Raw genomic sequence first — 16,748 nt, forward strand, 5'->3', positions numbered from 1 at the left:
TTAGACCACAGATGTCCTGACACACACACGGTGATCATCAAATATACCTATTCCCAGCTCTCCATAGACCTGCTGAGAAAAACTCATGAAGACAGTGGCCTCTGACCCAGCTCACTTTGGGCTGCATAATTTGGAATTTGGTCCTGCAGTGAAACACTTGGGTAAGGGAGAGGAGGCGATGCACTGCTGTGAGCCTGAGGCTTTTGGTGGGGTAAGAAATACTTCAGGAGTTAATACTACCAAGTTTGCCAAGTGCTCTCAGAGTGTGTTTGTTGAATTTTTATAGTAAAGTAATTCTTCATAAATAGCCCTCAGTTTACTCAGTTGAATACAACAAATTGCTTTTTGGTAATTATTTCATTCTCAGCCTTGAATGTGGAAATGTAAAACGGATGAGAGATAATGACTAAGAAAGATTCAAAAAGATGCCCTACCTAATTAGTAATCAGGGAAGTGCAAGGTAAAACAATACTGAGATGTCCACTTTCACTTAGTGTATTAGCAAAAATTAAGAATCTGACAGTATGACCTGATGAGAGCGTGGGGTAAGTGTGCACACATATATGCTGCTAACAATGTTAAAAACTATTGTCCCCAACAATTCTGAAAGCAAACTCAGTGTGATTATTAAGATTAGAAATGCAGATATGCAGTGAGCCAGCCATTTCACACTTGTAAGCCCTAAAGAAGTACTCACATGGGTACATGGACTCATATACAATGTTGTTTACTCCAGAATTTATAATGAAAAAAATCACCAAAGGACTGTTGTATTCATATGCTAGATTGCAATGTTGTGGTTAAAAAGAATGAAGTGTTTCTAGAATGTAAGCTGTATGAGAGAAAAAACTTTGTCCATGTTTTCAACAAGTCAAACAATGAATAATATGTAGTAGGTGCTCAGTAATTATTTGTTATAATTACCTGGCTAGATTGAAGTACATGGCTAGATTTTGAAGTCATTCTGTTGGGTGAAGAAAGCAAATTCCACAAAATGTGTACTAGAAAATACACATATATGTGTGTAAGTCCATAACACCTTATTGGAAAGATACACACCAAAATGTGAACCACATATGTGTGTATGCAAGTCCCTAGAAATTTATCTGCAAAGTATACAGTGCAGAAGTGTCCAAGGAAAGAATGCAGTCATGGGTTCTTAGTTTCTCTTTCTGATTAGGCCGGTAAAACCCCTTCCTCATCCCTCTTTTCTGCTTATCATTACAGACAGAAACTAAAAACCATGTCTTCAGGCTGCTAAAAGCCTAAAACAAAACAAAATAGAACAACAACAAAAAAATAAGCCAGGTTGGACAAGCTTGGTGTGACACTAAAATGACAACAATGATACCCATTAGGGTTTAGGGACCAGAAATTGAGAGTACTATTTAGAGAAGACTTCAGAATTTTTTTTTTTTTATGTTTCAAAATTTAGAACATATATTTGGAAATTTGCAAGTGTTCACATATATTACTTGAGTAATTACAAGATAACTTTAAAATAACATTTAACCTTAGAAAGATAATTTCCGTGTTATCTGGTAGGTTGATACTTACTGAGTCAGGAGCTTCTCCCTGTGGAGCCCCACAGTCTCTACACAGATATACAGAGCATCTGATCTTGCACAAAATGTGTACTAGTCCTCCCAAAGGAAATTCCTTAAATGTGTGGAATAAATTGGGGCGGGGGAAGGCTGTTCAGATATTTTACATATTTCTTTAAGAATAAACCAGCTATTTGTGTAGTTTCTGGCTTTATTCTGATTTTGTATTAAAAGTGTACATTTTAAATTTTTCACTAATTGTATTTAAATCTTTACAACAAGGCTGTAAAATGTCTTAATAAAGGGGTAAAACAATAAGATTAGTAGATATGACAGTAAGGATTGTGTAATGAAAAAATCAAAGAGACCAAGATTTTCATTCTATCCTGCTATTTTCCTCATTACGTCATGATGATAGGCAAGTCTGCCTCTCTAGGCCTCATTTTCATATCTGCCCAATGAGGAGATTAGGTTTTGTGGTCCCTACGGTTTTAGTAGCTACCCCAAGTTTCTCCGCTCAGTCCTCTGAGAATGATCTAATAGACCATTGGGCCATGTGGCCCAGTGTTTTGTCCTGGAAGTAACAAAAAGTAGAACCACCCTGCCTCCCGCTCAGTAGGACTTCTAGGGTTTTTTCATAGCATATTTTTCAAAATATGTTTTGAAGGTGAGTAGCATTTTGATAAGGGAAATCTTGAATTTTGTACCCATGCAGGGCAATTCTGTGATGCAGTGTGTCCCATAGCATTTCGTGGTTAATCGACTGCCTGTACTTAAGCCAGAGGAACTTGGTAAAGTAAAAATAGCTCTCACACAAAATGTTTACTATGTGTAAAGCATTGTGCTAAATGTTTCACATATATCATTGCATATAATTCATATAATTACCTAATGGGGTGAGTGTTATGACTGTGATCGTTTTATAGATAAGCCAACAGTCTCTGAATGACTAAAGCACTTACCCAAGGAGATTGCACAACTAAGACTTGACTCAAGACTGTCTGATTTGGGTCCATACCACCCAGGAACACTGGAGACCATATCCTGTAATATACTTTATCTGTGTGTCTACTCTGGTACAGAACTTTGTCCTCTGAAGCTTTTCAGTAGAAATGGAATAGCAACTCTCCTTACATCAACAGCAACAGCTGTTTCTTAATGAAGTCACCTGCAAATTATGAATTTCTTTCTGCCATCCCTGGTACCCTGCTCCATAATCATTTAATTTGCTGGCATGAGACATTTAGATTAAGTTCCTTTTGATGTTTTAAACTGATTTTTTATCTGGAGGGCAAAACATTTTCTTTGCCATAGTTTTTAGATAAAATCTTAATTGGTCAAAGTCTAGTGCAGTTTTCTCTTTACTCACATTTTTCTTCAGTGAACACATATAGGGTATTTAGTGTTTATTGCTAACATTTGCCAAATAATTGTATGCAAAATATTTGTCTCATTTAAATTTCCTTTTAATTAAATTTCCTTTTATTTTTAAAAGGACATCTTTCCTTTTAAAAATAAATAGTCTGATCACTTATGTCATATGCTTTCTTAACAAACTTTTTCCTAGGTCAAAAGAAAGAATGTAATTTTTTATTAGAAAATAGTTTCATTATTACAATATTGTTTTATTCAGATCCTTTGGGAGCTGATATCTCTGCATTAATAACTATGCCTATTCCCTGCCTACAGCAGATTTCTTCCACTTTATTCTGAAAGATTGATCATGTATCTTAAGAAATCGTGGGAAAAAAATATTTCTGTACCTACATTTCCTTTTAAGATCAATAAAGTCTATAGCTATAGAAGTAAATGTTTTCTTTTTTATTGTGGACTTAATGTATTCTAAAGAGAGAAAGCAAAAAAAAAATCCTTTAAAATATTTAATTAGATAGATGGTAGATACATATATACATATTATATAGGTAAAGACGAAGTTTATAACCTTATTTTTTATTTTTTTTTTCATGTTAACCGGGTAAAGAGTTACTTAATTTTTTGTTTAAAAAGTCTTTCATCTTTATGTTTGAAAAGTATATATGATTGTTATTTTATTATGATTATGTTTGTTAATTCTAAAAAATAACCAAAATACATAAACTTGTTGCATTGATTAGATTGGAAAGAGGCAGTGTGAAAGAGGCAAAAATAAGACCAGAGAAGGAAAAAGAGGAATTGAGATGGTTAAAAGTCCTGCTTAGAGTAGAATATTCTGGGAACCCAGCCATTACTCAACTATGAACCCCTCATGCCCAGGTTCCCACTGTATTTCTACCTGAGTCTCTGCCCACTCCTTACAGAGGCTATGAAGAGCTGCCCCCAGGCTTTCTTTACTCTGAGCCTCATTACTCATCATTGTGGAATGAGTACTGGGTTCCCATCACAGATTATTTTCGTTACTTATATTGATTTGGGAGCTGAATTTAGCATAGTGTATACATACTGAAATGCTGTCTTGGCATTCTGTTAGGCTACCTACTACAGAAGAAAAACCAGGTTAGAAGAAACAGTGAAAGTTCTATTCCAGGTCTTTTGTTTGTTAAATAATTGAGCACTTCAGTCCTCAGTGTGGGGCAGATTTCCTTAAGACGTTGATAGTTAATGACCCCTAATGTCTAGCTTATGATTTCTTTGTTGCTGTTATCTCTTTGTGCCTCAGAGCTAGAGAAGTCAACTGTGACTTTTTTCAAAGGAATAAGCATTGCCACATTTCTGAGTCTGCTTTGCCCCGAGGCATCCCATTTTAGTTCTCCTAATTTTTTCCAGCTTCTCTCTTCTGAAGGAGGTAGAAGATTTCAAGTAAGGATAATGTCAGTGGACTGACTTCTGTTGAAAACAAAACCCTCCCAAAATGGTTTTGTGCTTCACAAATACATTTTAAAACCATTTGAAATGAAACCTTCAGTGTATCTCTTTGAAGCTAGCCCCTAAAACCTGTCCCGGGTTTCACCTGGAGGCATCTTTATTTTTCTGTACCAAGGAAAACATTCCTATTTCTTGCACAGTTAATTTGTAAGACTGTACTTAGGCAATAGTGCCTTTAATTCATTCATCTCAAGCTACAAGCTTTTTAGTTCTTTCTGATGATGTCATCATGTCATCATGTGCATTTTTTGGATCTTTCAACTTCCTTTGACATTCATGAGGGAAAATATTGCCAGTGGTAGCTTTCAGCCCTAGACTTGTAGTGTCTTTCTGTGGCCCCTGCAATTCCTCTTTTAATAAGCAGACCAAGTGAGCCTGAGAACATCTTATTCAGAGACTAAAACTAAAGTGTGCTAAAATCATAAAAGCAATAGCAAAGGCACATATAGATAGGTTTTAAAGAGACGGCAGAGTAAAGAGAGCCATCATCTGGCTCAGAATATACTAATAGAGAACCCAGGCCAGAGAATAATTGAGGAGTAGTTACATCATGGTGGGTATCCACTGTGATTAAAAGATACATAAAGGTATTTATGTTGTCTTTCATTAGTTTGATCACAAATGATTTTTTAATATTCACTCTGCTCAGAGACTGCATAGCCTTTAAACAAAGTCTCTTAAATTGATGATTTTATTACTCTTTTGGTACTTTCTAATAATAGTGTGTTATATATAACTAATTATATTTTTATTATGTTACTGTCCTGTAGTTATTAAATACTACATATCAGGACTCAGCAAACCTTTTCTTAAAGGGCTGGATAGTAAATATTAAAGCCTTTGGGCACCAAAAGCCAAAATCAAGGCTATTATGTTGATACTTATATTACCATTTTAAGATGTAAGCACCTTTCTTAGCTTGTGGGCTGTGGTTTGCCAACCTCTGGTCTTTATGGTCACCTGGTAAGTCTTGCCTGGTAGCTTTTCCCACACACACTTACTTCTGTAGTTAGGAATCCTCTGGTATTTGCCTGATATTAAGAGTATAAGCATGAATGTTAAGATGGTTCTTTTCTTAAAAGATCTCAGAGTCTCAGAAGAAAGAAAAATACATAAATATGGTTATTATAAGTGTTGATTGTAGTGTAACATGATGAATGCCATCATTGATGTGCAGAGTGGGTATTGGGGAGGGCTCCTCATAGAAGGTAACCTTGTGACAAGCCTCCAAGGTTCACCAGGCGGCAGAGGGAGGGCAGTGTATTCCAGGAAGGGAGATAATATTTATGCCTTAACCTGAGACGTTTATTTGGAGTTTGTTTTCCCATCTCAGTGGAAGGTCTGAGTTTTCAGATAATAGCAGAGACAATATCAGTTCAGCGACTACAAAGAACTTCTACAGAAATCCTGAGGAAAAGCAGAATTGAATTTTATAATTATTATCCAATAATTATATAGCTAAACAGGCATACCATTTAAAACATTTGATTTCTGCTTCGGAACGCAAGTTATTTTTCTTTAACAGATAATGGTCACCAAATAAATTAGATCTCAAACATATAGATTTAGACACATAAATGATGAGGTTTAGTGGACTAGGATTCTTGAGGACTGTATTCCATACCCAAGTTTGTTACTAACTGTAATTTTGAGTAAAATATGTGGTGGCTACTTAATCATCTTTAATATGACAAGGTTGAAGGATGTGATTTCTAAGGCTCCTTTCAGTTCTAGATATAATTGGAATGCATATTGATGGATACTTTTTTCCTCTGCAGAAATCCAATTTGGTGTTTCAATTTTCTTTTATGGCTTCGAGTTCAATGCCATGCTTAAAAGGCTTTCCACATTGCAAGATTTTAAATAAATTTATGTGTAAGGTTCAAAAAGAAGCTGATTTGTCTAAATTTATCCAAATTCTGAGCTCTCACTTATTAAAATTCTGATTAAAACCCAAACCCCTGAACTGTAATACTACATCATAATGTACTATGGGAAAGAAAAAAGAGTAAGGATTTGTGGTGACCCTGTAGTTACCATAGAGTCCCCAAATGCCTTGTAACTGGAGGGGCAGTATTGCACAAGCTCTGAAAGCAGACTGGCTGCATTCAAATTCCGATTCTGCCACATGGTAGCTATGTGACTTTGGGCAAGTTCCTTAGCCTCTCTGTATCTCAGATTTTTCAGTTGCAAAATGGGAATCATATAGGAGGAATCATATAGGACCTGTTCATGGGGTTGTTATGAGGATTAATTCCATTAATAGTTATAAAGGTCTTGGAACTGTGTTTGGCAAAATAAGCACTCAGAGTATGTCAGTTATTATAAGGATGATTATTATAAATAATCTATTTTAAAATGTGTGATATTAAATTAAAACCATGGAAATGTTTTAAAATAAATGTTAATGCCATAGGAAATTCCTCAGATACAATGCTGAACAGAAACACAGGTAAAAAAACTATATATGGTATCCTTAAAATTCCCACAGAGTTAGATATGAACAGAAAATACACTGGCAGGAATCACATAGAAGTATTAGTATGTTTGGTAGCTAGTCTGCAAAGATAGCTCCCTAATGAATCATGCCTCCCAGAAGTCACACTTTTCTGTTTTCTGCTCCTTGAAAATGACCTGGACCTCTATCATCAGTAAAATTCAGCAGAAGTGCTACTGTAAAATTCCTAAGACTAGGTCATAAGGAGTCTTGCAGCTTTTGCTTGTCTTAAAACACTTGCTCTGAGGGAAACCCACTGCCACTTACGAAGTCCAGCTACCCTGAGACCCAAATGCAGTGAGAAAGCTCAAGCTAGCTAAGTGGAGAGATGTTTGTTTCACCAGCTCTCACCGTTCCAGCCCACCCAGCCCAGGTGCCAGACAGTGAGTGAAGAAACCCTTAGATGATTCCATATCCCCAGGCACAACTCCAAGTGAGAAATGCCTGGCTGAGTTCAGTCAACCCTCAGAATCAGGAGATGATAATACACCGTTATTTTAAGCCATCATGTTTGAGGTGGTTTGTTGTGCAGCAGTAAAAAACCCAATACAATGAATTTTCTGTAGCAAAAGTGTATCATATATAAGAAAAGCAATAATTTAATCTATTTAAATACTTCTTTTTTCCATATAGGTTCAACAGTAAGAGTTGATTATATTTTATGTATGTTTTTATATTATATATTTGGTTATTCTTAATTAAGCTACAAATTAATTTTACTAGAACACCCATTCATTAGCCATGCTAAATAAATATAAATTTATTGGACTTAGAATATTTACATGTAAAAAATATAGAGTCCAGGAAGTATATTTATTCCTCAACAAATTGTGTACAAATTCTGTACTACCTATTACAGAGAATTTCCTTTTTCTAAGACATTTTTATAAGATTTTTCTTAACTAGAACAAAGGGAGGGATATTGGAATGTTTGCTTTGTTGTACTGTACAAGTCTAGGAGAATCTAAGTCTGTGGTTCTTCATGTCCCTAGCCTCAGGAATCTAATTAAAGGTAGAGAGCCTACACCTGCTGTGATCCCCCAACACACACAACACACTGATGAACAAAATGTTGCAAAGAGTATTGAGGTTTCATTCACGCACCGAGGCCCATGTATGGATTTTAGGATAAGAACCCAGGCTTAGGGCATTATTACTCCTCAAACAGTGTTGCAGAGTATTACACATAGACTATCCTATATATTTATGTTTGTTATATCAAAGAAATTATTTCATTATTCTAATGCTATTTCATCAATTCTGTTTCAGATTTTATATTAAAAAGTTAATAACTTTGTCAAAACAATTATCTGAGTTAAAATCTCACCGATTTGAAACTTTAGTATGTTCTTTTTTTCCTTTTTCTTTTGTTACCGTGGAGTAACTAACCAGGTGATATTTTATGAAGACATATAGAAGATATGACTGATGTGATACAGATATAGGTAGAAAGTATAGTGAAAAACAGAGTAATGCCTCATTAAAATAGCTGCTTAACTACTGTGTCTATGCAAGGTATAGATGTGGCACAGACCTAGGAGGCTAGAGAGGGCTTTCCTATTTATATAATACACTGTCTGGACATTGAACAAGTAATCCTCTGTGATTATAATCTTTATGTGTGTTCTGAAATGGATTGCTTCTAAGTGAAATATAGCTCTGCATACTCTTGGCTTTATTATTAAGAAAAGATATTTATGAAGAAACTGAGGATATTTGAACTAAATTAATTAAGGAAACAGTGCACTCTTATGATAAAATTTGATCTTTAAAATGCATATTCCTTTGAATACCAATCTAGTTTTTTAAGAAAAATCCAAAGTTTTTGAGTTGAGATTTAAAGGGTAGCAGGGAGGCAGGGGAACAAACATCCCAGGATAATCATTTTTTACTGCTATATTCACTCCATATTTCAGCAATTGATTATTATTTTCAGTTTCTAAGTGTTTCGTATTTGAACTAGATGAGAAGTGATAAGTATGTAGAATTTGCTTTAAATACTTGTTAATTTTGGTTTTCTTTAAACTGTTTAAAACATTTATGCTGACATAAGCTCTTCATGTATTTACATTTTGTAAATTTATATGCAATAGAAACCTTTGAGTTATTTTTTGGAGGTGAAGAAAAACAATTTAGAGCCTGTTTACTTTTATTTCAGCTGTTTCTAAAAGGATTTGTAAATATTTTATCTTGAATTGCATAGAGATAATCATTAAAATTGGAACTTTATTCCAAAGCATCTTGTTTAGGTTATCTATTGCTCCATAGGATACCACTACACAAAACAGTATTATGTCACTTACGGATTCTGGGCTTAGTTGGGTGCTTCTCATGTGGGGTCTCTCCTGTGGTTGCAGTCAGATGTCAGCGGGGACAGTAGTCATCTGAAGGCATGACTGGGCTGGATGTCCAAGGGGCTCACTATATGTCTTGCAGTTGAAGCTTTTAGCTCAGCACTCAGCTGGGGCTGGCAGTTGGAACACCTACAACACAAATTCTTCATGTAACCTATTCCTCACGGCATCTCAGGTAGCCTCAGATTGGTTGCACATCTTAACATGGCACATGGCTTCCAAAAGATAAGGAGTTGAAGCTGCCAGACCATTTAAGGGCTACACCTGGAACTAACACAGGGTCATTTGCACCACATTCTATTGGTCAAAGCAGTAAAATAACCTGCCCAGATATAAAATAATGGAACAATTAACTCCCAACTCTAGACATGTGAGGTGGGAGATATTGTTGTGTGCATCTTGGAAACTCAGTCCACCTCACATCTTTTATGTTTTATGTTCAATAAATTTAACATCTGTTCTATGTGTAGATCACATGTAGGAGAACATGAAAATGCCCCTTCAATTATAATGAGCTACTAAAACCTAATGCTACTTTGAGAAGTGCAGTAACAGGCACAGGATCCTGGCTATTTCACCTCTAGTGATAGGCTCCCTGCAAAAGGATCAGACAGAGTTGTGTCTAAGTAAGTAGAAGGGGTGGAAGGGAATTCTTATTGGGGATTTTGTGCCAAGCACTATGAGATGGATACTTTAGCCACACTACTTTTTTTGTTTTCTAAGAGATGGGCTATCTCTATGTTGCCTAGGCTAGGCGCAAGTGATCCTCCACCTCAGCTTCCCAAGTAGCTGGGACTATAGGCGCACATCACTGTGCCTGGCTTTCTTCTCCGTCATTTAATGAGATTTTATAGGTGAAGAAATTAAGAATTAAAATTAAAATTTTTAAGTAAATTTCTCAAAAATCCTGATATTGTAAGTGGCAAACCTGGGATTCAAACTTAGGCCATTTGACTCCAAAGTGTGTGCTTTTTCTACTTTACATACAAAAGTACTGCTCTCAAGGCTGAGAAATGAAAGTGAATGTGAAATAGTACAGTGAAAAACATAACACAGTTCATCATTAAGTCTTTACCCTCACATATATCCTTCTTATAAAGGAAATAAAAATAAATTTTATTTTACTTAAAAGATTTTTACTTAAAATGTTTTTAAACATAGACACAGACTTGAGCATTTTTATCAGATAACGTTAAATATGCGTAATCTGGTTTTGTACTTCTAGTCGAAATAGCGAGGACCATGTTCTGCCAGTAGAAAAAGACTTTCAAAAAGCTGTCTGGTTTTGTAGGGGTATTCTACTGAAGTAATTCTCAAAGTATGATTCTTGGACTGTCAGTTGATCTGAGAAATTGTTAGAAATGCACGATTTCAGGCCCCACCCCAGACCTACTGAATCAGAAACTCTAGGAGTATTTTTGAAAGCATTCTGGATAATTCTAATTTACCTTCATTTTGAGACCCACTACTCTGCCGAAAGTCTGTTTTAGAAAGATCATATTCAAAATGCAAAGACATTTTAGAGGAGGAGAAACACTGTGGAAATGGGTGTTCATTGTGGCTAAAGAGTTATCTGGCTGGACATCACCATGCAGGCATAGACTCAAGCAACCCTAAGATTAAAATGGTCCTTCGAAGCTGCCTATTTCATAGGTTTGCAAATGTCTGATTGGCCAGGTGTAACTTTCTGGGGCTCCACCAGAGATCTCTAGGGTGGGGCATAGGAATTGTTAACATCATCATTCTCCTCCGGACACACTTTCTTGTGAAAAGTGTCACGTAGAATAGAACCCAGTTATCAAAGTTTAGTCTGAGAATGATTAAAAGAGTGGAAATTATTGCTTTCCTGGTTCTGAACATTGTACTGACATTAATGTAGCTCTATAATCTAATCACCTAATTGGATAACACAGAGCACATGAAGATAAGATGCCTAGGGCTATAAAGGAGGACACATGCTTCTTACCCAGCTTTCTGGAGCACAGATATTTTTCCAGAAACATGATATCAAAAGTACATAGTAGTAACTAAATAAATTGCAAAACATGGTCTCTAAACTTTTTATTATACTTTGTCTATACTGTGGAGCCTAAGCTAACTGTAAGCTCTGTATTTTGAAGTTGCTGACAAACAACACCTCCTCCATTGTTATGCCTGTATGGCCGAGCTTTCAACCTGGTAAGATTACATCTCTCCCTATGAAATTTTACCTCACTGAGTCACCCTGTCGACCTTACAGCCTGTCCAGTTGTTATTGTATGTGATTCTGTCATCAGATCCATCTGCTGACCCTCCCAGCTGTCAGCATCCTCATTAAAGGATTTGTTATATTTTGAATAAAACCAGGCAGACCTTCAAAAACCTCTCTCCGCATTTACATTGTCTGTCCAGTAACCATGTCAGAAAGAGGAAACTAGGTTCTTTTAGAATGATTCATTCCGATATCATAGGAGAAAAAATAGGTTGTGAACTCTGATGCCAACAGGGGAGTTGACTAGGCCAAGTGTAGACAATATGGTATGGTGGGATTGTGGGTAAACTATTAGAATACATATGTAATACTGTCCAAGGACATTAACATCCAAAAATTTTAAAATACCGCTGACCCAAAATCATATTGATAGACTGTATTCAGCCCAGCGTCAGGCAGTTTGATGGCTTTGGAGAGATAAAGGAGTCTGTTTAGCTTGTCTATACTCATTTAAACTGTTTGAATGATTTTTTTTTTCAAAGAATTTCATAATATACCCTTTTTCCAGGAATCCTCCTTTCATAGGAGGAATGAAATCCATTATTCTGTATTCACAATACTTAATTAAATCTAGAATACCATGCTTAATTGGTATAGGATAAGAGTAAACATTTTAAAGATCATCAACCACAATAACATTTAAGATAATTGGCAACAGTTATGATTTGTTGACTACCTAATATGTACAAGGCTATGCGTTAGGTAATGAAGACACTACAAAACTCAGAAGTCCCTGCCCTCTGAGAGCCTGTGATTTCCAGCGAAGCAGGCAAAATACAAAGAAAATAATAGAAAGAATTCTAGTTTTTATATTTTAGGGCAACAATTCTTAATCCTGGTAGCACATTAGGACTACCTGGGAAGCTTTAAAAAAAAAAAAATACCAATGTTGTGGCCCTACCCCAAACCAATTAAATCAGAATTTTTGGAGTAGGGCCAGGATATGCAAATTAAATTACAGAGCTGGAAATCAGATCCTATTAAAATGTAAATTTTATATATTATGTTTTTTTCATATATTCTGTACTTCATTTCCCAGTTTTTATTTGAGAGACTTTCCAAGCATTATATTTAGCATATAGATTTTCAATTTAAACAATCTATTCTAGATTTCTTTAGTTAATTATAAAATTAGATATAAACCATATATTTTGTTATATAAACAGCAAATATGTTTTAATAAATTTTAATTTTATTTTTTGCCACCTATAAATAAACAAAATAAATGTCTCTTTTATCCTCCAACAAATATTTCAGCGTCTTTTAGCAAAGAAAAAAGTTTCTTTTTTACAGAAAATTAATTATATCATCTCTACAGCAAGTACATTTAAACAGTTCATCGCTAAACATTTTAGCTGTTCACTAGCATACTCTTATATAACTTGTAAAGATTATAAATATTTAAATCTCTTCTAAATTATACTATGCAATGGAAACAACAACAGACCTTATTTGGAGGCTGACCATGGAAGTGTTAGCATCCTGGCATCTCTAGTCCCCTCGGACAGCAGCTTGGAAAATTCTGGCCAAAAATCATGCAAACAGTAGTGATACAGTTAGCAAGAAAAAGCTTATTCAGTGATGATAGAAATAGTGATGTGGCACAACTGTCTGTTAAACTGAAAAAAGGGATTTTTAATATTCAGGTTGTACTATATTTTTTTACCACGAGAGGTCCCTAAATCCTCTTTGGTGTATTCAGGCCATTTGATGTGCATATCAGACTGTTGCCAACACTTTGGTATTATTTCTGTCACTCTACATTAACCAATTTTCTAACATAGGAGGCTGAACTTTTATTCTTTAGAATCAGCTTTTTAAAAGAATGTCCTTTAAATCTCCTCTGGACCTAGAAAATACCAGCATCGAAGGATCTAAGAGCGGTGGAAAAACCAGGAAAATAAGTTACATAAAGTGGCAGTGAAATAGAATTCCTTTAGAGGTTAAGTGAAAACACAGGCTTCTTTGTGAGTTACGAACAAACAATACCACTCCTTTCCATCTTAGGTCTAAATTCCATTTTGTTCAATCAGTGTTAATTAGTGTCATAATTAAACATGACTTTTCATAGGCTGCCTTAATTGTACATGAATGATATTATTTTTGTCACTTCAGTTTGGCTCTCTGGTACTAATCAAACTCTTGCCTTGAATGTAGGGAAATATAAATGTTCCTGTGTCTGCTCCTGTACTAATTTAGGTATTCATATGTTGAATACTTGCTCCATGCCAAGCAGAAAGATATATTTCTTGCCTTTAGAAGTTTATAGTTTCTTTGGGGATATAATTTAATAGACAGTTATAATCCATTGTAGTATGTTTAACATAACTCTTATTTGATTTAATACCTTGACTTATTTCAATAAAAAGATGTTTCTATTTGTATAATTATGTCTCCTATTCCTTAAATAATTGGAGGTTACAAGGGGGCAAAAATATTTTCTCCATGGCAGCCAGTGATCTTTTGTAGTAAGAGCAACTCATTATCTACCACTGGGTATGTGTTTGTACAGGGCTTGTCTTAGTTTGTCCATTTCAGTCTGGCTTATGAACAAACCAAGGACATCTCCGTTATGACTTCAGAGAATAATTTTATCTGATTAAATTATTATATTTGTACTCTTTTCAATCAGACATTACTAATTAAGAGATACTAATGAAATTAGCCTAGGTAAGAAATTTAAAATACTGTATTTAAATGCATACGTCTTATATTTTTATTCCTTTGGAAATGTTAACAGCAGCTTTTTAATAGTAATTTATATTTTGATCACTAGATGGCACTAAGCACATATAGCTAAGAAAAAATAACTTTTTCTCAAGTTTTCTGAAAACAAGCCTGTTTTCAGCATTACACACTATAAATTTTTTTGTTATGTAACCCATAAAATTCTTCTTGCTACAAAAGCTTTGTTTTACAAAGTGAGATAATCTCACATCTGACCCCCTTAGGTATAGTAAGTTCCGAGAGAGACACAGCCTCTGAAATTAGCAGTCATCCACTCATCAAACTTTTCTGTTCTTGGCCATTTGCATTTATTATTATCATCTGTTTCTTAAACTGGCCTTTTCTTACTAGTACTTCCTCTTCCCTGGAAAACAGAGAATATATTTTAATTTTTTAAAGGAGTATTATATAGCCTCTGGTATGTTAAAAAGAGATCCTAGAGATTCACACACAAAAGTTCCTGTAGGGCAAAATATAAAAAGAGCAAAAACTTTGTTTTTGTTTTTGGTCTTCTAAATATTCTCATATTGCAACATATTCTTTCTTTTGTAATTTTTGGTCTGGTTATGATATTCATGCAATACATTTCTGAGTCACGATGCTTTAGGTTGCAAATAATAAATATCCTTAATGTTTAAGCTATTATTAAAATGAGTTATTTTGTACAACTAGAAGTTGTCCAGAAGTTGAACAGTACTTCCAGTGGTGGTTAGAGTTCGTCAGTGACTTAATCAGAAATCCAATGGTGGCCAGGCACAGTGGCTCACACCTGTGATCACAGCACTTTTAGAGGCCTGAGGTGGGAGGATCACTTGAGCCCAGGAGTTCAAGGCTGCAGTAAGTCATGACTGTGCCACAGTGCACTCCAGTCTGGGCAACAGAGCGAGACCCTGTGTCAAAAACAGAAACAAAAGCAGAAACCCAGTGATATCATCAGGGACCCAGGTTTGTTTCCTTTCATATGTCCACTCCGCTATCTCTGATATATCAGACTTGTGCTTTGTGTTGATGATAACCACTGCAGTTCTACATAGAATTTATAATAATAGTAAAGTCCAGTAGTAGAAGTGGGGATATTTCCCCCTTTATAGGTTTCTTTTTATCGGTGGTATATATTACTTTAGGATCCTGCAGCAGAGTTCTCTTCAGGTCTCATTTGCCATGCCTGGGTCCCCAGCACTTCCTAAACAATTCAATGACAGGAGAAGGGAGTAACTGTGATAGGTGTAGACTGATAGAGACCCTTGCCCTTGCTAGCATCACAGACCCCCTCAGAGGAAGATGAAACCTGAAACAATATCAGAGTACTCCCCAGCAAAGAGGGAGATGGATGTGGGGAGGCAGACCACAACATTTGCTACCATTTTTGTTTTTATTTGTTCGTTTTGTTGCACTAAAGACTCTTCTTCCTGGCCGGGCACTGGCTCACGCCTGTAATTCCCGCACTTTGGGAGCGCAAGGCAGGCAGATTGTGAGGTCAAGAGATCAAGACCATCCTGGTAAACATGGTGAAACCCCGTCTCTACTAAAAATACAGAAGTTAGCTGGGCATGGTGGCGCCTGTAGTCCTAACTACTCAGGAGGCTGAGGCAGGAGAATCGCTTGAACCCGGGAGGCGGAGGTTGCAGTTAGCCAGAGATCACACCACTGCACTACAGCTTGGTGACAGAGTGAGACTCCGTCTCAAAAAAAAAAAAAAAAAAAAAAAAGACTCTTCTTCCTGATGTGCTGATGTTCTTGAAATATAACTTTCAAGTATTTCAAGTGTATCACACTGGACAGAGTCACAGATGTATCCCATATCTAGCTACTGCAGACTCTATCATTCAGTACAAGCTGTTTAAGCTATTTTTTTATTGTCTATGCATGTGTCCTTTTCGTAACAATTAGAGAAAGTAAAATCTTGGATTATTTTTATCTGCTTATTAGTTCTATCATGCTCTGAGAGCAATATCTCTAAAAGGTGTTATGAATCTAGTAGCATTTCAACGAAATCTGCAATTGCCTGCTGAGTACCCACAACTTAAAAAGCACTGGGTCAAGCACTATGGGTAAGTCTGGCCAAGACATCTGGAAACACTGCCACCATCTGCCCTGGAGCTCAGCCAGACCCCATGGACACTCTAAAAGGGCAGAGTAAGCAGTCCCACTTCAGTGATGCGAGTCATTCAATGTTCCCTGTCAACTACAGTGCCTTTTGGCCTGTTCTGGCCTATTTTACACCAATTTTTCCATTTGATATCTCAGCACTTCTCAGAGGCTATAGAATGGCTCCCCTAGTATAGGTTCCATCTGAAATAGCAAACTGTGACTCTGAGGAACTCATCGCCCTTCTTGGCTATTTATGCCAAAGACATGATCCTGGTGCAATATCTGAATGTTAATTTGTTTCTTATCTGTATTCAGCAAATATTCATTGAATAATTAAAAGAATATTTGTAACCAATTGATATTTCACATGTAAGGTTTTCTCTTACAGCATTTGAAAATGTTGATCATATTGTGTTTCTTGT

General features: G+C 35.8%; 1 protein-coding gene across 2 annotated transcripts in view; it reads left to right on the plus strand.

The window, feature by feature from the left end:
• LOC105465463 (5'-nucleotidase domain containing 1) overlaps window positions 1-16,748 on the plus strand; it is a 145,898-nt gene that overhangs the window by 106,169 nt on the left and 22,981 nt on the right. The gene's annotated exons all lie outside the window — the stretch shown is intronic.

The sequence above is a fragment of the Macaca nemestrina genome, chromosome 5, assembly GCF_043159975.1.
Source record: "Macaca nemestrina isolate mMacNem1 chromosome 5, mMacNem.hap1, whole genome shotgun sequence".
Taxonomy (NCBI): Eukaryota; Metazoa; Chordata; class Mammalia; order Primates; family Cercopithecidae; genus Macaca; species Macaca nemestrina.